Source organism: Elaeis guineensis, chromosome 8 (genome assembly GCF_000442705.2).
Source record: "Elaeis guineensis isolate ETL-2024a chromosome 8, EG11, whole genome shotgun sequence".
NCBI lineage: Eukaryota > Viridiplantae > Streptophyta > Magnoliopsida > Arecales > Arecaceae > Elaeis > Elaeis guineensis.
In genome coordinates, this window is record NC_026000.2 from 30176918 (window position 1) to 30198386 (window position 21469).

Genomic DNA, 21469 nt, shown 5'->3' on the forward strand with positions numbered 1-21469 from the left:
AAGTTGTAGAGTCAGCATGAGTATATGCCTACTGTCAGGGCTATGATCACTCACCTACAATAGTTGTATGGTGAGCAAAGCCGTACAGCATACTTCGAAGTATCCAAGAGACTCTTCAATATGAAGATATGTGAAGGACAGTCAGTCCATGAGCACTATCTGACAGTGATCAAGGATATTAAGGAGCTTGGGAAGCTCGAGCTTGATATGCAAAAAAAATTATAGATAGATTTGATTTTTCAATCCCTAAGAAGTTTATATAGTCAACTTATTATAATTTTTATATGAACAAACTTGATTGTACTATACCCGAACTGGTTAACATGTTGGTCACTATGGAGGGAACCTTAAAGAGTTCAAAGGGTACTATTCTTGCTATAGAGCAGACTTCTTTGACCAAAAAAAAGTCTGGTTGGAAGAAAAAGAATAAATCCACTAAGAAGTAGAGGAAAGAGAGCAAGCCAAAGAAGGATGTTCCAAAGAAGGCTGAAGCAAAGAAAAAATATTTTCACTGTGATGCTGAAAGCCATTAGAAGTGGAACTATCCACTCTACCTGGAGAGCCTAAAGATCAAAAAGAGTGATAAACCTCCAGAAGGTATGCTCGTAATTGAATCTAATCTTACGATTTCTTCTACTTCTAGTTGGGTATTGGATTCTGGTTCGAGTACTCATATATGTACCTCAATGTAGGGTCTAATAGAAAGTAAAAGGTTGTGAGAAGATGACATGATCCTTTGGATCGTAATGGAGCAAAAGTTGCTATAGACGCTGTTGGCACTTATCTTCTTCGATTACCTTCAAGATTTATATTAGATTTAAAAGACTGTTATTTTATTCCTATAGCTAGTCAGAATTTGATTTTTGTATCTGTGTTAGCACAGGATGGTTTTGAATTTAATTTCAATAAAGATTTTATTCTATTTATTTATGAAATAAATTGATTGGACGTGATCTTTTAATTGACAGTCTATACACTTACATGTTGATGCGAATGTGAATTTGAACGAGCAAATAGTGAGTGCCGTAGATCAAAAAAGACTCAAAGATAAATTAACCAGAAGTACTTGTGGCATCATAGATTAAGCCATATTGAGAGGACAGGATAAAAAAACTAGAAAAGGATAGGAACCTTAGCTCTCTTGATCCAGAATTGTACCCAACTTATGAATCTTATCTTTGAGAAAAAATAGCCAAATTATCCTTTGTAGGACATGGGGAAAGGCCATCGAGTTACTTATCCTAGTATACACCGATATGTGTGAGCCATTTGATATGCAGGCCAAGGGTGGTTATAGCTACTTCATCATCTTTATCAATGATCTGTTATGGTACGGATATGTATATCTGATGAAACACAAGTCTGAAGCTTTTGAAAGGTTCAAAAAATTCAAAAATGAAGTGAAAAAATAAATAGGCAAACCATTAAGATTCTTCGATCTAATCGAAGAGGTGAATACTTTAGTCAAAAATTTTTAAGATATCTAAGGACAATGATATAGTCTCTCAACAGACTCCTCCCAGAACACCTCAGCTCAATGGGATATCTGAAAGGAAGAATAGGATCCTATTAGATATGGTCAGGTGCATGATGAGCTTCACTGATTTATCCTTATATCTTTGGAGATATATCTTAATAACTGTAATTCACCTATTGAATAAGGTTCCATCAAAATTCATTTCTATCACACCATATGAGATATGGCATGGTAAGAAGCCGAGTCTAAGTTATCTAAAGACTTGGGGATGTCCGATCTATGTCAAGAGATAGATGACTGATAAATTAGAAGATAGATCTGTATTAGCTCATTTTATAGGGTATCCAAAAGAATCAATGAGATACTACTACTTTTCACAAGATCACAATATGATTGTGAGTCAGAATATCATATTCTTAAAAAAATAATTTATTCAGAACGATGGTAGTGGAAGGTTAGTTGAGCTTAAAGAGAAGGTCTCTGAAGAGCAAAGAGCTATGGATCCTCAGGAACCCATTATTCATAAGCTAGTAGTTGATGTTCCTCTACCACCTCATAAATTTAACAGGATCTCCCGACCTTCTGAAATGTACATGGATATGCTAATGAAGGAAGTTAAGAAAATATTTCTTATGGGAGATAATGGTCATGGTGATGATCCTAATACCTTTGATGAGGTAATTTTGACATCGATTTCAAAAAATGGTTAAATATAATAAAGTCAGAAATTGACTCGATTCACTCAAATCAAGTGTGGACTTTAGTGGATCTACCTGAGGGTATAGTATCTAATGGGTGTAAATGAATATACAAAAGAAAAATAAGTGTCGATGATAAGATAGAGACCTATAAAGGTAGGCTCGTGGCAAAAGATTATAGTCAGCACTAGGACATTGACTATCAGAAAACTTTCTCATCCGTAGCCATATTAAAATCCATCTGCACTCTGCTTGCTGTTGTAACTTATTATAATTATAAAATATGGTAGATAGATGTGAAAATAACTTTTTTGAATGGATATCTTGAGAAAGATATCTATATAGAGCAGTCTTTAGATTTTATATCTAGTGATGGTTGAATCTGTAAGCTTTAAAGGTCTATTTACGGATTAAAGCGAGCTTCTTGAAGTTGAATCTTATTTTGATGATGCAATCAAATCATTTGGTTCATCAAGAACGAAGAAAAATCTTGTGTATACAAAAAGATCAATGAAAGTACAATAATATTCTTCATATTGTATGTAGATGATATTCTCCTCATTGAAAATGATGCTCCCATGCTGACCACGGACAAAAGATGGTTGTCCAAAGAATTCTTCATGAAAGACCTAGGAAAAGCATCCTATATTCTTGAAATAAAGGTCTATAGAGATAGATCTAAAAGGATATTGGGCTAGTCACAAAAGCTGTACATAAAGAAAGTGCTAAAGAGGTTCAGCATGAAAAACTCTAAAAGAGAACTTTTATCTCTTAGGCATGGTATTCATCTTTCCATAATGATGTATCCGATCACATCTGAGGAAGTTCAGCACATGAGTAGGATTCCTTATGCCTCAGCCATAGGGAGTCTCATGTATGCCATGCTGTACTCGACCTGATATTATCCTTACTGTGAGTGTCATGAGCAAGTATCAGTTAAATCCAGGGGAGGAGCACTGGATAGCTGTGAAGAACATCCTTAAATACTTGAGAAGACTAAAGATTTATTCTTGATTTTGGAGGAGGTTCTGGGTTGCGAGTCGAGGGGTATACTGATTTAAACTTCATGTCTGATCCAGATAATAGAAAGTATATATCAGGATATGTGTTCACATAGAATGGTGGCACAATCAGCTGAAAGAGTTCCAAGCAACCCATCATAGCGAATTCGACCACAGAGGCTGAATATGTCACTACTTCGGATGCTACAAAAAAAAACTTCTGATTCAAAAAGTTTATCATGGAGATTGGGGTAATGACATCAGATGTCATACCACTTTATTGCGATAACAATGGAGCCATAGTACTTGCTAAAGAGCCGAGATCTCATCAAAAATCAAAGCACATCGAGTGACGGTATCATATCATACATGACTATCTCAAAAAAAATATGTCGAGGTGTGAAGAGTAGACTCCACAAATAATGTGGTATCTCCACTGATGAAGCAATTGAGCCAACCAAAGATTGAAGTCCACCTTGAGAAGATGGGATTTAGATTAGTGGCCAATTGATTTTGTCCAAGCTAAAGATTGTTAGATGTATATCCTAGAAGTCAATATGACTGACACATTATAATAAATCTAAGATAATTTTATACTTAATTTATTGATTTGATCAATAAAAGGATAAGTTTGTTTTCATTCAAGTGTGATGTGTCTTTGAATCATCCATGAAATTAATATTTTGATATATTTTTTCAAGATATTGAGAATTAGAGATATGTATATAATTTTTAAATACTCTCAATCATAGTATCATCATGAGAATGATAATTGATCTGGATAGACTGACGCACAATTTGCTTCCTTTGGGATAGATGAGTCTTTGGTCTACAGTGTAGGACACTGAGAGATGAGTGCGAATAGTTATTAGAGAACAATTAGTACTGAGCATGACCATATAAAAGATTACTTGAATTTTTACTCAATAGTCAGTGGTTATCTCGATGCTGTAGTTGTGTGAATGATTCTTTGATCTATGATGGTACGACTGCTCATAGTGAGGCTGTTGGAGTTTGACTGACATATAAATATAGTCTCAATGAGTCCTTGTAGTAGATGTTGGTGATAGTTGATCCACTGTAGGAGTAGTATACATCTAGATGAAATTTATCGACCTTGATAGAGAGTATTGAAAGGCTAAGTCTAAGAGTCTATGGCCACAGTAGTATGATTGATAGAAAAGAATTTTTATGAGGATCATAATTGGACTTAAGCTGATTGAATTTATTATATGACTTATGATGAGGTTTGACGATTTATCCATGACCTGCCATCTAGTCGGGGCTCACGATAGAGGACTGAATCACATGTTAACTACACCTTGAGGTTCTTTTTTGATTCTACTAGGTTGCTAATATATACTGCTGGATGTCATTAGTGGATTATGAGAGCTCATAGGATTGCTCAGGATCAACAATTTTTGATGAGTTAAAGTGGAACTGTTATGATCTATTGAAAGAAATTTCAATGATACTATGATAAAGATTATTGTATATCTCACTACCAAACAGAATTGAACCTATGGGGTTACACAACAATGAAATTAAATTTGAAATAAGCAATTGGACTTATAAAGTCTTAATTGATTTAGAGAAACCTTATTGGGTTCAGATAACCTTTCTAACACATGGTTGAACCCAATTTCTTCATCGTATTTAAATTTTTTATTTGATAAGATTAATTTAAGTTTAATTACCTGCTAATAATCTAAATAAATTAGATTATTGAGCTCCAATTGTTGGGTGCCTAGGGTTTTGGATCATATGAATTTAGGGTTCAAATCCTTAATTAATTTTTTTGATAGTTTTGATTGGATGCCACTTGATTTGATCAAGTTGGGCAGGCCCACCCATTAGAGGGTATGTTGGACTAGCATGGGGCATCCCCTAGGCTCCATGTGGCATGTGTATTTGTGGGTGTAAGGGCTCTAATAGTTGGCACCAACAGGATCACCTAAAGGGGTCAAATAACTAAAAGAATAAGGATTCTAATGCAAGTAGAACTTATATTAAGTCATTGTTTAGTTTTGAATAGGATTCAAACCTTATGCCTATTTAAAGGGAGCTTCCCTAAGGCTCCTTAGCATTGAATTTCATATCCCATGCCTCCCTTAGAAACTCCCCATGCCCCCTCTTTCTTCTCCCTCTCTTCTCCCCTTAAGGTCCCAATGCCCAAGGGTGTTGGGCGTCCCATATCTTCACGCCCAAGAGAAGCTTGGGCATCCTCTTGCTTGCTGGTTTTCAGGCTTTGATTGCTTCATAATTAAGAGAATAAATGCAAGAGAAGAAGAGAAGCAAAGATCAAAAAAAGGATCAAAGTGTTGATCATGATCAATGCTTCGTTCAGATTCATAGGCTGATTTTTCTTAAAGAAAAAAAATTAATACCAAAGAGAACTATTCTAGGTTGATCCTAAATATATACCATAAAGATCGGATACTTGCGTGGCTAAGCAAGAACCTACTCTCTTCTAGATTCAGATTTGAAGAAAAGATTTATGAAATAGGTATGTGATCTGATCACATATTCAATTTCAGCATAAAATTCAGTATGTGTTCAATTTCAGTAAATAAAATAGATCTAATATTCTATATTTTATGCATGCATGATGTAGATTAAAAAATATTTTAATCTTTTATTCTATTATATTATTTAGAAAAATTTTTTAAAATATATATGCATGTCCCGACACAAAATTCAACAGTCTTAGCATAAGATTGATCAATTTTAAAAATTATTTTTGAAACTTTTAAGTCAATCTTTTAGATTTAAAAATATATGTATATGATATATATTTATTTATATTTAAATTTAAAATTAGAATAATTAAAGAATGCATCGGATTGCTATAAGGTTGTCCTGATATAAGGTTTACCCTCTATATTGAAAAGATTATCCTAGTTCGATGCGAATCAATTTTTTAAAAAATATTTTCAAAAATTTTAATCATTATTTTATATCTAATTTAGCATGTATAAAATATGTATAATTTTAATTTTGAATTAAAAATTATATATGTGATATATATTTTGTTGTTTAGATGTAAAATTACATATATGAAATATTTGACTTTAGGTTTAGATCTAAAAAAGTTTCATGATCATAACCCATTAATGCATGCAATGAAATATAATCTAAAAAGTATTTTAGAATCTGAATTTTATGTTATTGCATGCAGGTATGGGTTGAACAAATTAGATCTAATAATCAAATTACAATTATGGTCAATTGATTACATCAGATTAGAGCCCTTTATCAATTTTAAGAAGTTGATCGAACCTAATCAATGATTGGTTAGGATTAGATCAAAGGGGCTTAAAGTCGAATTTAGTTGTAGTTGATCGTATCGATTCATATTTTGATATGAATTGATTGACTCAAGATCGAATTTGACTTCATGGTTCGAACTCAGGTCAATTTGCAAATCTGATTGATTCTAATCGACCAATTTAGTATCTAAGGTAAGTATTTAAATGGTGGTTCTTTAATTAGTTCTATTGTTTGATCTGATCAATTCGTTGGTGTCTAAAAAAAATAATGGAGGGACCTCCACTCATCTTAACTTACCTGACTATTTTGAAAGATTATGTTTTGTATTAGATTACTTGTCGACTCGAGTTCACCCATACCTACTAGATTGATCAAACATGAGATAGTTTGATCTAAACTAGGTTGATCAGATATGAGATGTGCTGAACTAAATCAGATCAATCAGACATAAGATGTACTGACCTGAATCAGATTAATCAGATATGAGATGTGCTAACCTAAATCAGGTTAATCAGACATGAGATGTGCTTACCTAAATCTGGTTAGTCAGACATGAGATATGCTGATTTGAACTAGACATGTCATTTACATGAGATATATGTGACTATGTAGAAGAGATCAAAACTTAAAATTTTCTCAATAATATTAAGTCGAGGGGTCTTCCACCATTGTAGAGTATCGTGCCCTCTCCGATGTTGATTGTACGCGGATGGATACAGTGGGTCAGTTGCATCAGGAGAGAAGCAATCACTCTAAATATGGGGTAAAGATGGGGTTGGACTCAATATCTGTCAGGTGAGAGTCTAATAATGGCTTCACTCGTGCTCAATGATGGGTCTAACTTAACTAAGAAATGAGGTCAAGATCTGCCAGATGAGATTTCAAGACTTAGAGATCAAGTTTGCTGCAATTTGCTTAAGAAGTATTGGATAAGAGTTGTCCACCTATTGGTTGACACATTCATCAAGATCTATCAGGTGAGGTGGTGTGTCAATCGGTGGGACCACAGTACTCACTATGAATCTTAACTCGTAAAGGGATATCCGCTTTCTAACCTGAGGAGTGTTAGGATCTGAAAAATTAGTGGGAGCTCCAAAAAAATAGGAGCTAAGTTTGATTATAAAATATTTTTTTAAAATAAATTAAAAATTAATTATAAAAATTTAACTAGAAACTTCTTCTCTCTGTAGAAAATTATTTACCTCCAATAGTTTAGCCCGCATCTTAGAAATCAACTAAATATCAGGTTCCAACTATAAGAATTGGCTAAGGAACTTGAAAGGTATTTTGAGTTTCAAGAATCTAGATTGTATCTTAGATCAAAAATACGATAGGAATCTTGAAGATTTCTAGAAACACACCTTTAAAAGATATGTCGGACCTACTCGTGATTGAGACTAACCTTACGGTTTCTTCTACTACCAGTTGGGTAATAGACTCTGATTCTAATGTATATTTGTGCACTTCAATGCAAGATCCTAAGGATTATAGAAGGTTGAGACTAGGAGAAATGATCCTATATATAGGCAATGAAGCAAGAATTGCTGCTGTGGCTGTAGAGACCTATCCTCTTGACTATCATTTGGTTTATGTCTAGAACTAAGGGACTATTACTATGTGCTTAATGTGAGCAAAAATTTGATATCTGTTTCATGCTTAACACAAGATGATTATGAAATTAGTTTCAATAAAGACCATTATCTCATTTATTTTGAAAATAAAATGGTAGCACGTGGTCTCTTAATCAACAGTCTTTACCATTTGTATGCTGATGCAGATGAGTCAATTAATCTATCTGAGTAAACTATAAGTACCGTTGGATCTAAGAGATTCAGAGATGAGGTTAACCTAAAGTACATGTGGCACTTTAGGTTAGGTCATATCGAAGAAAAAAAGATCAATAGACTGGTGAAAGATGGTCTTTTAGACTTATTCTCAAATGAATCGTATCTAGTCTGGGAGTTCTATCTTCAGAAAAGAATGACCAGTTTTCTTTATAGGACATGGGGAAAGGATCACTGAAGTACTGGCTCTAGTACATATTGATGTATGTGGCCCATTTGATGTACCGATCAGAGGAGATTATCTCTACTTCATCACCTTTATCAAAATATTTCACTGTATAGATATATGTTTCTTATGAGATACAAATCTAAATTTTTGAAAGATTCAAAAAAATCAGATCTGAAGTGGAGAAGCAAACTAGAAAATCACTTAAGGTATTTCGATTAGATTGAGAAGGAGAATATCTGAGTGAAAATTTTTTTGATTACCTCAAAAAAAATAGTATAGTCTCTCAGTGGACTCCACCTAAAATATCTTAGTTCAACAGAATTTTAAAACAGAGAAATTAGATCCTATTGGATATGGTTCGATCCATGATGAGTTTCACCGACCTTCCTTTATTTTTTTAGAGATACACCTTAATGACAGCTAATTATTTGACTAATAGAATTTTTTCTAAATCTATTTCTACCACACCATATGAGATATGGTATAGTAAGAAGTCAAATTTTAATTATCTCAAAATTTAGGAATGTCCGGCCTATGTCAAACGACAACAGACGGATAAGTTAAAGGCTAGGTCTATGAGAGCTCATTTTATAGGGTACCCAAAAGAATCTTTAGGATACCATTTTTATCTCCTGGAGGATCATAATATGATTGTGAGCCGGCATGCTAAATTTTTGGAAAGAGATTTTATCTAGAATAGAGATAGTGGGAGGAACATTCAGCTCAAAGAGAGTATCTCTGAAGAGCAACGAGCCATAGAGCCTGTAGAACCCATTCCACCTCGTAGATCCACTAGGATCTCATGTCCACCTGAAAGATATATGGGTATGCTGATAGAGGATGTAAAGAAAATATTTCTCATAGATGATATGTACCATATTGATGATCCTAAAATTTATGATGAAGCATTGTCAGACATCGACTTTGAGAAATGATTGGAAGTAATGCGGTCAGAGATTGATTCAATGCACACCAACTAAGTCTGGACTTTAGTAGATCCATCAGAAGGAATAGTTTCTATTAGATGTAAATGAATTTTTAAGAGAAAGATCGGTTCGGATGAAAGGTGGAGACCTTTAAAGTGAAGCTTGTGGCCAAAGGTTATAGTCAATGTGGGGGTGTCGACTATCAGGAGACCTCGCCAATTGCCATGGTGAAGTCCATTCAAATATTGTTTGCTATTGCAGCTAATAGAAAATAGAGTAGGCAGCATGTGTAGATTTTAAAATTTTAAAAAATATGCAGTAAAAAATAAATCGAATTAAATCCTTTAACTCCACATGCAAGATACTAGATCTAAATCTACCCAAGCCCAAAAGAAAGTACATATAATTAATCTGAAACTTAAGAAAAATATGAGATCATATCTCATTATCTTTGTGTGGATAGAAATTCACCACTTTAGATGATCTTAGATTCGTAGAAGATGGAGCCGCACACATGTCCGGCCTCTATGGATATCCATCGGGATCAATCTTAAACTTTTCTTTTCGTAGAAGATTCTTCTTCTCAAGAAGAACCTTGGCCTTAAGACTCTGATCAACTCTTTTGATCTTAACTGAAAGATTAACTTCTTGATCTACAGCCTTCTTCTTCTTCTCCTCAATCTTTAATCTCTAAGTCACCAGAACTCCTTCTAGGCGTATGGAAGAGAGAACACCCAACCTTTAGATATGAAAAGGAAGAATATGAGAGAGAGGAGGTGTGGAGATGGAGAGAGAAAAGATTTTTTTGATGAAAAATCAATACTAAGAAACCCTAGAGACCTCCCTTTAAATAGATATAAGCCCTTACACATATTAGGAATCCTGTCATCTTAAAAAGATAGATCCTTTTAAATATGATTTATGCTAAATAAAATCAGATATAAAAGATAATTAATCAGTCTTTTAAGCATGTACAATAGCCATCCATGGAATACATGTCAGGTGGTTGGATGCCAACTCTTGACGCCCCACAAAGGGATCTCTAGCCATAAGAGATGGGGCATGACACATAAGAGGGGGTGGGCCCCTCTAGGATATGGCACTCAATAATTTTTAAAAAAAAAAAATTACGCCACCCATTCTTCTATCTATTCCACATGCATACTTAGAGATAATTAGGAGATATGAAAGAGATAATGTTAGGATAATTATGCCAACTAATTGACTTAATTAAATTCTCTTGGACTTATAACTAAGAGTCTAATTAAACTCAAATAATAGGTTAGGTTTAAGACTATGGATTTGATCAAATCAAAATCTCGAGAAGAATTAGATTTAACCATGTGCTTGCATGATTCTCATAAACCTAAAAGAGCTTCAAATAAACCTTAACCGAATTGAAACTTCATAGGTCCAATTGGCAAATTCGAGATTAAATCTCTTAATGTGTGACCCATAGGTTCTATTCTATTGGATAGTGAGATATATTATGATCTCTATCATAATATCATCGAAACTCTTTTCGATGGATTGGAATATTTCTAATTCTATCCTTCGAGGGCCATCGATTATCAAGATGACACCCGATGAGTCTCAAAATCCACCAATGATATCTAGCAGTATGTAGTGAATCCAATAGAATAAAAATATGAATATTTAGATGCAGTTATCATATGATTTAGTCATTCTATCGTGAGTCTCGACTTGACAGAGGTCATAGAGAACTCGTCAAACTCCATCGTCAGTCTTATGTAAGATTGGCTCGATTCGAGTTCATTTGTGAATTTATGAAAACTCTTTTTCAGTATTCATACTTACTTTGGTCAAAAACTTTCTGAACTCAATCTTGCAGATCACATAAGCTTCTCCTTTTCTACCAAGGTCGATAAATTTCATCTAGGTGCATCCTACTCAAACAACGAACCTGAAGCCAACATACACAGTAAAGATCCGAATGACTAGGGACCAAGAGAACATGCAGTCAAACTTAGTAACCTCGCTACGAATAGCCAATATCACCGTGGTCAAAGGACCACTCATATCACTGCAGCATTGAGAAGATCACTGATGAGTGAGTAGATATCCATGTGATTCTTATGTTGGTCACACTCAGTATAAGTTATTCTCTAACAACTATCTGTACCTTCACCCCAGTATCTCTATACTGTAGATGCAAGACTCATCTGTCCACAAGGGAGGTGAACCGTACATCTTCTCAAATGGATTGATCACTGTCTCCGTAATGATCTCTTGATTGAAAGTATTTAGAAATTAACCACTAATTAATGTATGTCTCAAATTCTTAACTCTTTAAAAATATATAAAAATTATCTTTATTAATTTTTAGGATAAATCATGGACACATAAGCATGATTGGAAAGAAAAAGCCCTTTATTTATAATAAAGTATTACAAGTACAAATTTAGGCCCTAAAAATATATAATGTGTTAACCAACAATTGGTTTTTAGGACAGAAATCCAACAGCAGCATCTCATAACTATGAGATATGACAGATGGATGTGAAGACTGCCTTCCTAAATAGATATCTTGAGGAAGATATCTATATAGAGCAACATCTAAATTTTACATCCAGTGATGGAGATCACAATATCTGTAAGTTATAAAGATCCATCTATGTATTAAAGTAAGTATCTCAGAGTTGGGATACTCGATTCAATGATGTGATCAAATTTTTGATTTCATCAAAAATGAAGAGGAACCGTGCGTGTTCAAGAAGGTCAGTGGGAGGACTGTCATATTTTTATATTGTACATGGATGACATCCTCCTAATTGAAAATGAATTTCATAATGATTTCTGTGAAACTTTAACTGTCCAAAGAGTTCTCCATGAAAGATCTTAGAGAAGCATCCTATATTTTGAGAATAAAAGTCTATAGAATAGATCTAAGATGATACTTGGTTTGTCACGGCGACTGTACATAGAGAAAGTGCTGAAGCGGTTCAGCATGAAAAACTCTAAGAGAAATCTATTGTCCTTCAGGTATAGAGTTCACGGCGACTGTACATAGAGAAAGTGCTGAAGCGGTTCAGCATGAAAAACTCTAAGAAAATCTATTGTCCTTCAGGTATAGAGTTCATCTCTCCAAGAAGATGCGCCCTAGCACATCTAAAGAGATTCAGCATATGAGCATGATCCCTTATGCTTCGACTATAGGAGCCTCATGTACGCAATGCTATGCACTCAACCTAATATTGCTCTTGCACGAGTGTCACAAGCTGATATCAGTCGAATTCAGATGATGAATATTGAATTACTGTGAAGAATATCCTTAAGTACTTGAGAATGACTAAGGATCTCTTTTTGATCTTTGGAGGAGGAGACTTGCAGGTACAGAGATACACAGACTCAGACTTTATGTTTGGCTGATGATAAAAAATCTACATCAGATTTTATATTCCTATATAATGATGGAGTGGTTAGCTAGAAGAGTTTTAAGCAATCAATTATTGAGATTCCATCATGGAGGTAGAGTACATCACCACATCGAAGACTGTGAAGGAAGAATTCTGATACAAAAAGTTATTGCAGAGCTAGATGTGATACCATCAAATGCCATTTCACTCTTCTGCGATAATAATAGTGTTTTGTGGTAATAATAATGCCATAGCGCTTACTAAAGAATAGAGATCTCACAAGAAGTCTAAGTGTATCGAGTAGTGATTTCATCTGATTCGTAAATATCTCAAGAAGAAGTTTATCGAGGTACAGAGAGTTGACTCCATAGAAAATGTGGCTAATCCACTGACCAAGCCACGGAGCCAACAAAAGACTGAAGCTCACCTTGAGAAGATGGAGCTTAGGTTTATGGCCAATTGGCTTTAGGTCAAGTAAGAATTTGTTAGATGTATGCCCTAGAAGCCAGATTAGCTGATACATGTACACATTTTAGAGATATAATTCTGTAATTGAATTTTAAAATAAATAAAATTTAGATTATTTTTTTATTCATGTTATGTCTTAATTGTGTCCATCAGTCGTCTGAAGAATTAATGGATAATGACACGTATTCTCAAAAATTAAAAATTTTGAGGCACGTGTCATTAGTAGTTAATTCTTAAATACTTCTGATCAATAGATCATCATAGGGACAGTGACTGATCAATATAGATCGATGCACAGATCATTTTTTTTTGTGAGTAGATGAATCTCGAGTCGATAGTGTAGGGATATTGTAGTGAGAGTATATGTGCTTGATAGAAATCAAGGATATTGAGCATGATCAACATAAGAAGTCACTAGGATAGCTATCCACTCTCAGTGACTTACTCAAAGTTGCAGTGGTGTAGATAGTTTTTTGACCTATGGTACCTCGATTGTTTATAGTGGGATTGTTGTAGTTTGACTACACAATTACTTGGTTACCTAGTTATTCAGAATCTTGCTATATATATTGGCTACAGTAGATCCATTGTAGGAATAGTATGTGCACTTAGATGGGATCTATCGATCTCAGTAGATAGAGAGAGGTCCTATGCAATTCATGAGACTAAGTTCCAAAATCTATGGCTATGGTAGGTGAATGATGGAAGGAGTTTTCATAAGATTTTATATAGACCCAAGCCAATTGAATCTGATATATGACGGATAAATGGATTTGATGAGTTATCCTTAACTGTATCTTATCGGGACCCATGATAGAAGAACTGAACTATACGGTAACTATACCTAGAGATTCATTATTTTTATTTTGCTGGATTATCACTACATACTGCTAGGTGTCACGATGGATTGTGGGATCCATCGAGCATCGTCTTGATGATCGATAACCCTCGAAAAATAGAGTTGGAATTTTCTAACCCATCGAAAGGAGTTTCGATGATATTATGATGGAGATCACAATATATCTCACTATCAGTTAGAATAGAACTTATGGGATCACACACAAAATAGATTTTTGTCCGATCAGATGGTTGATTAACGATTATGAATCATTAAAAGTTAAAATCATCAATGTGATCGATGATAATCCTAAGCAAAAGTCATAATTATATAATTCACTAAGTATTAGTGAACTACAGAATGATTAATTAGCAATTAGATTGCTAATTGATTTAATTTGATTGAGCAATGAGGTTCGGATTAAGTCTAATTGAATTGAATTTAGTTTGACTTGGATTGGATTTGATTGGATCAAACTTGATTGCAAGGGAGACTAATTTCTGATTTGATCAAGTGGGAGACTAATTTCTGATTTGATCAAGACTTGGGTTCAATTAATTTCTAATTGGATTAGAATTTATTGAGATTGGATTTCTAATTTAGTTAGGTTCCTTTCTCTTATTTGGATTAAACCAAATAGATTTAGTTTAAATCAAAAAGGAAATCCTAGAGTCCCAACTCCTTAGGACTTCTTCCCATGCGCATGCCCCATAGTTTCCACTGTAATGTTTCTCATGAAAGAATATTTTAGCATGGGATATCAATGTGAGAAAGGATGGGTACAAAAACTAAGAGAGTAGGCAGTCTCATAATGAGTCATGATTCCTATCCTTTTCTAATTTGAATTTGATTCAAATCAAGTGGCAAGAATAAGGAAGAAAAGGAATCAAGGGATAAGAGGAAAGTTTGTGGTGCCAACCAACCCTATTTTTTTTGTGCTTGAATAAGAAGCTACATGAGAAACCAGATCTAATTTCTCACACCACACTCTTCTTCCTTGATGCAAAAGATTTGGATGCTCATTTTTTTGGCATTGGAAAATTTGGATGCCTCATGTGATGTGGCATGTCATAGGTGTAGCAAAAACCCTCATAAAATCCTAATTCCTTCTTCCCCATAAAGCGATCGAAAGGTTGGACGTCCAAAAAATAATAAATAAGAAAATCAAGAGAAAAAATTATTTTCTCTAAACCGAGCCTCCTCTCTTCTTCCTCTTCCCTATTCCTCTCACGTTCCTCTCCATCTGAAGAGAGTATGTGAGATCTGAGAGGAAGCTACTTCAGCCATCAAAGAGGAGTCTTCTGCAAGAAAGCTAGCACCTTGGTAAAGACACCCACCTCTTATCGGAATGGATCCTCATATGGATAGAGGTCGGATACGTATGCGGCTAAGAAACCGTTTAGATCTACGATCTTCGACTGTGGTGTACTATGATCCGTGCAAAGATATTGAGATCCATCTCAATATTATTTATTTTTATTTTCAGATTATATGTATGTCTTCGATCCGGGCATGGGTACTTAATAGATTTGATCTATTACATATGGGATTAAAGGGTTTAACGTAGATCTGCTCCCACCATCATTTTAAAATTATTTTAAAATTTATGCATGCAAGTCTACCCATTTCCTAACACTTCGAGTCTGGATTCCTCTTTCTAACTTCTAGAAGCACATCTGTCCTTACACAATTTAGGTCAAATTTTCTTTCTTTATTCTAATAAGACTTTTTTACCTAAATTAGAGATGTCTAGTTAAAATAATCCTAAAAAAAGTTAAATTCTTTAAGAGATATATCTCAATTTATACACCAACCTCTATCTTCTTCCGCTCCGTTACATTTTTCTTAAATTGGAAACTATCAATCAAAATCTTACTCAAAGGAATATTTTGATTTGATTGGTCCATTTTAGATCCCAAATGAAGAAATGTAGACTCAATTGCTAAGGAAAATATCCGTTAAAGGATAATACATCATAACGTAGATATCATAAAATTATTCAATTAAAAAAATTATTAAAATCAAATATTATATGATCAAATTATGACTTTCGAAAATTTAATTTGCAACTCGCTTCATAATATAGCATATCTTACTCCTGAATCCTATCTAGTCTTATATATAGTAATCAATATAGTCTACAATGAGTCTAATGATTCTTTTGAATCATATATTTTTTATTTGAGTTTTTAATGATTTGAGAATAAGATCAACAAGAAAGAGGAGAACACAGAGATAGGAGCTAATCTTTCAAGAATATCTAGAGTTTTATTTTTCTAATACGACTTGAAGGCTTAAAGTACCTTTTAGATCAATTGAATCTCAACGTCTGCATTATGACCAAGATGCATGACACAAAAAAAAAAAAAAAAAAAAAAAAATAATATATATATATATATATATATATATATATATATATATATATATATATCATTAGCTGATAGTTCAATTTTGTCAAAAGAATGATAAAAAAAAATAATAAAGAACTGTTACAGGAAGCAATTCCCCCTTTTCCTTAAGGTGTACCCATGCATTTTCATATAGCTCAGAAAGAAACATAATATATGCTTGTCGGGCATTGACAGCGAGGTCCATTTAATAATGGAACGTTGGTGATGATCCACAAAATGACACATTGAAACAAGACACGGGACATCGATTTCATGACAGCCACAGCCAGCCATGCAATAAATCAGGTTGAGTGTCCTCGGTCTCTTTGGATCTGACTCCTGTCTGTTGAAATGAAAGCTAAAAGTTCAAAGAGTTAAAGGAAAGCAGAGATGGAGTACTAGGTCACGTCCAAGGGCTAAAAAATTTGGTGGCAAGCCCCTTCCCATCCCACGGGTATGGCCGCCTGAATCTAAGCATTCTGTGAATGCTGAATGCTGGTTTATTAATAAAATATTTATTTAAAATTTTAAAATTTTATAAATATAAATTTATTTAAATATAATTTTTTTTTTAGATTTTTAATAATTTATTTTTTTAATGATAATATTTAAATTTTATTTTTATTTTTATTTTATTTTTTTTTTGCAATTTTATAGAAGTATATGGGCATTTCTTAATTGTTTCTCACGGGATGTTTTAGGAAAATCATTCTCTTCTCACAAGGTATTTTGAATGGATGCACCGCAAACAGACTCTTCTAGAGATTTTTATAAATAAAAAGATACATTCTAGCAAAAAGATGTATTTGATCTTTTGATGATTTCATGGGATACATTCTTGATGAACAGATGGATTATGTGAAGAGATGTATCGAATAAAAAGATGCCTAATCATCCAAACATACTTGCCATTTCATATTTATAAATAAAAAAAAGATCATATTTTTTATCTATCAAAATAATATCCTCTTCTATCCGAATAATATTAGATTAGAAAAAGAATTGAGAGTTTAAATCAAGTGCACTCATTAAGCACTTGATAAAAAATTTGTGTCTGTATAAAGGAGGATTGAGAGAAATTGTTTCAAATAAGTGTGCTGATTTTCAATGCATCTGAATTTGACTAGTTGAGATTCAATTAGATTCTCTTCGTTAGAGTGCATTTCAAGAAAAATACGAAGTGGTTCATCCTATCTTAGGAGTAGACTGCCACCAAATGTTTGTACTAAGGTAGGATAAATTTTACTCTAAAAAAACATCTTCTAAAGCATTCCTTGAACCAGATAACATCAACCTTAATTTATTTTATCATTGTGTACATAAAGCTATTACTTAAAAATTAAATATAAAATTATAACTCTAAAAAAGAAAGAATTTCCACTGGCAACACGCTATGTTATTGGCTGACCTTTTTATTATGGTATTTTGTTATTAAAAATTCTAATATAAATAAGAACACTACTATCTCTGTCATTGCACAGTCTGATATACAAAAGGATTTTATTTATCACGATAGAATTCTATCTACTCTTTCTGATATACCTTATGATATTTATTACACCATTTTCACCGCACATGAGTTATAGGATGCATTAGAACAAAAATATGATAAAGAAGATAAAGATATAGAAAGATACATTGTAGGAAAGATTTAGACTATACAATGATAGATGAAAAATTTATAATATAATAAACTCATGAGCTGCATGCTTTGGTTCATGATATGATCCAAAAAGAAATCAATCTTGATGAAAAAATTCTTACAATTGCAGTTGTTAACAAATTATCTCGTAAGTGAAAATCTTTTGCTTTATCATTAAAATACAAAAGAGATTTGTCAACTATATGAGTGATTTAATAATTTCACTTCAAATAGAAGAAAAATATAAAGAAAAGGATACATTAAATAATAATTTTCAAAATAACATATATTTGATAGAGAGAAATAAAAATAAAAAATTTAGAAAAAAAATGTAATAATAATCTTAGGCCTCAATCAAAAGTTAATAAAAATAAAAAATAAATAAAAGATGTTAGTTCACAATAAATCATGTTAAGACTGTCGTGGATCTGCGTGGACCTGAGGAGACCTACGACAAAGTCTTCAACAAGAGCTCACTGCGATCTGAACTCTCTAAGGGCTACAAACTTCATGTACTAAGCTGCTGCATACCCTCAATCCTGTGCAATGACCTAGTTGAAGGATGTTGCACATCCCATGTCATGCATGTAGAAATTTTGGTGTTCACATTTTTTACGTTTAAAAATCAAAAATGCAGTGAAATTGAAATCAGATACAGATCAAACTATTTAATCTATTAGCATGTATGTAGTAGATCTAATCTACTCCTTACATAGGATCGATCACATGCTTGCAATGTTGAAATTAAAAATAAATTTTACATAGGTACTAAACTGAGATCAGACTCAATACCTTTGCACGGATAGCAATCCATCATGATTGATGATATGGATAATCTGATGAGATCGTCGTCGAGCCACACACGCATCCAGTCTCCGCAGATATCCACATAAGGTCCTTTGCCCAATCAAAGGTTGTCGAAATCATCGGGGTGCTAGCTCTCTTACAGACTTTCTTCTTAGATGGCTAATTTGTCGCCTTCTTAGGATCTCTCGGAGTCCTCCAGAGATGAAGAAAGATGCTCTTAGGAGGAAGAAGAAGTGGTAGAAGAAGGAAAGGGAGAAAACTCTTTTTCTCTCTTTTCTCTCTTCTAAAAATCCCAATGCCAAAACCCTAGAACCCAAGGGTTTCCCACACGCTAACAAGAGTCGCTCACACCCTTTTTCATGCACAAAAGGATTTCATGCCAACCCTATTTTTCCTCTCTTCTTCATGATAGAAAATCTGATTTCTCATATAGAAAAAAGTGGAGTTGTCATACAAAACCAACCATCTTATGGTTCGCATCAAGGGTGGATAAGATGAGATCAAAATCTCATTTGATTTCAAACTTGAATTCAAATCAAGTATGAATTCCAACTTGAAACCAACTTCATCCTCTCTCACGGTGGATATCTAATATCTCTTTTTCTTTTGTTCAATGAAAACAAGGTTACGCGCATAAAAGAAATCAGAGCTTGGCATTAAGGGTGGTTAAGATGAGATAACATCTCATCAAGATAATGACTTGAATTCAAATCAATTTGAATTTAAATTAAAACCATCTTTATTCTTATCTAGAAGGGGCGACAAGGGGGCTTTGGCATAGTGAATTCTCATGCAAAAATTAGAGTTAGCATGAAAAGAAATCAGCATGGGAATAAGGTGGCACATGGGGAGATGTCCAACTCACTATGGACTCTTAGATTGTTTCAATTTAGACTCTATCCAAATCTAATTTGGTCAGGCCTAATTAGATTAGTGAACCCAATCATATTAGGCTTCTAAATTTTAATTAAATTCTAATCAAATTAAAAATTAAATGAATCCAAGTCCTGATCAACTCAGGAATTAATCTTCTTAGTGATTAGGTTATCTTATAACCTAATTAGGTCGGACCCAATCAATTCAATTCAATTAGATTTGATCCAAACTACATTGCTCAATCAAATTAAGCTAATTAGCAATCTAATTATTAATTAATTCTTCAATAATTTATTAATCATTAATAAATTATTTTATTACAACTTTTGTATAAGTTAATCATCAATCAAATTGATGATTTTATCTTTAACAATTCGTAATCGTTAATCAGCCATCTGATCAGAAAAGAACTTCTTTTGTGTGTGATCTCGTAGATTTTATTCTATTTGGTAGTGAGATATATTGTGATCTTTATCACAATATTATCAAAACTCTTTTCAATGGATTAAAATTATTTTAATTCTATCCTTCGAGGATCATCGATCATTAAGACGATGCTCAATTAGTTTCACAATCTATCAGTGACACCAGCAGTATGTAGTGACAATCCAGCAGAATAAATATATGAACCTCTAGATGCATTTACCATGTAGTCTGGTTCACAAGATGTAGGTCAAGGATAACTCATCAAATCCATTCATTTGTCATATGTCAGATTCAATTGATTCGAGTCTATGTGAAAACTTGTGAAAATTCTTTTCCATCATTTATCTACTATAATCATGGATTTTAGGACTCAGTCTCATGAACCACATAGGACCTCTCTTTGTCTATCAAGATCGACAAATCCCATATAGATGCACACCTATTTCTACAATGGATTTACTGTAGCCAACATACACCGTAAGGCTTCGAATGGCTAGATAACCAAGTGATTGTGTAGTCAAACTACAGTAACCCCACTGTGAATAGCCGAAGCACCATAGATTAAAGAACTATCTACACCACTGCAACTATAAGTAAGTCACTAATGAGTGGGTAGCTATCCTGGTGACTTCTCATGTTGGTCACGCTCCATACGAGTTGTTCTCTAACAATCACTTGTACTCTCGCTCTAGTATCCCTACACTACAGACTCGAGACTCATCTGTCCAAAAAAATAATCTGTACACTAGTCTATCTAGATCAATCATTATCCTTATGATGATCCTATGATCAGAAGTAATTTAAGAATTAACCACTAATGACATGTACCTTAAATTCTTAACTCTTTAAGAATACGTGTCATCATCTGTTAATTTTTTGAATGATTTATGGACACAATTAAAGTACACATAATATGAATAAAAAAGTAATCTAAATTTTATTAATTTTAAAATTTAATTATAAAATTATGCTCCAAAAGTGTACATGTGTCAGCCAATCTGCTTTTAGGATATATATCTAATAAACTCCCACTTGATTTAAAGTTAATTGATCACAAATCTTAAGTCCCATCTTCTCAAGATGAGCTTCAATCTTCTATTGGGTCAGTGGCTTGATCAGTGGGTCAGCCACGTTCTTAGTGGAGTCAACTCTTTACACCTCAATGAACTTCTTCTCGATGTATTCATGAATCAAGTGAAACCATCACTCAATATGCTTGGACTTCTAGTAAGACCTCGATCCTTAGCGAGCGCTATGGCA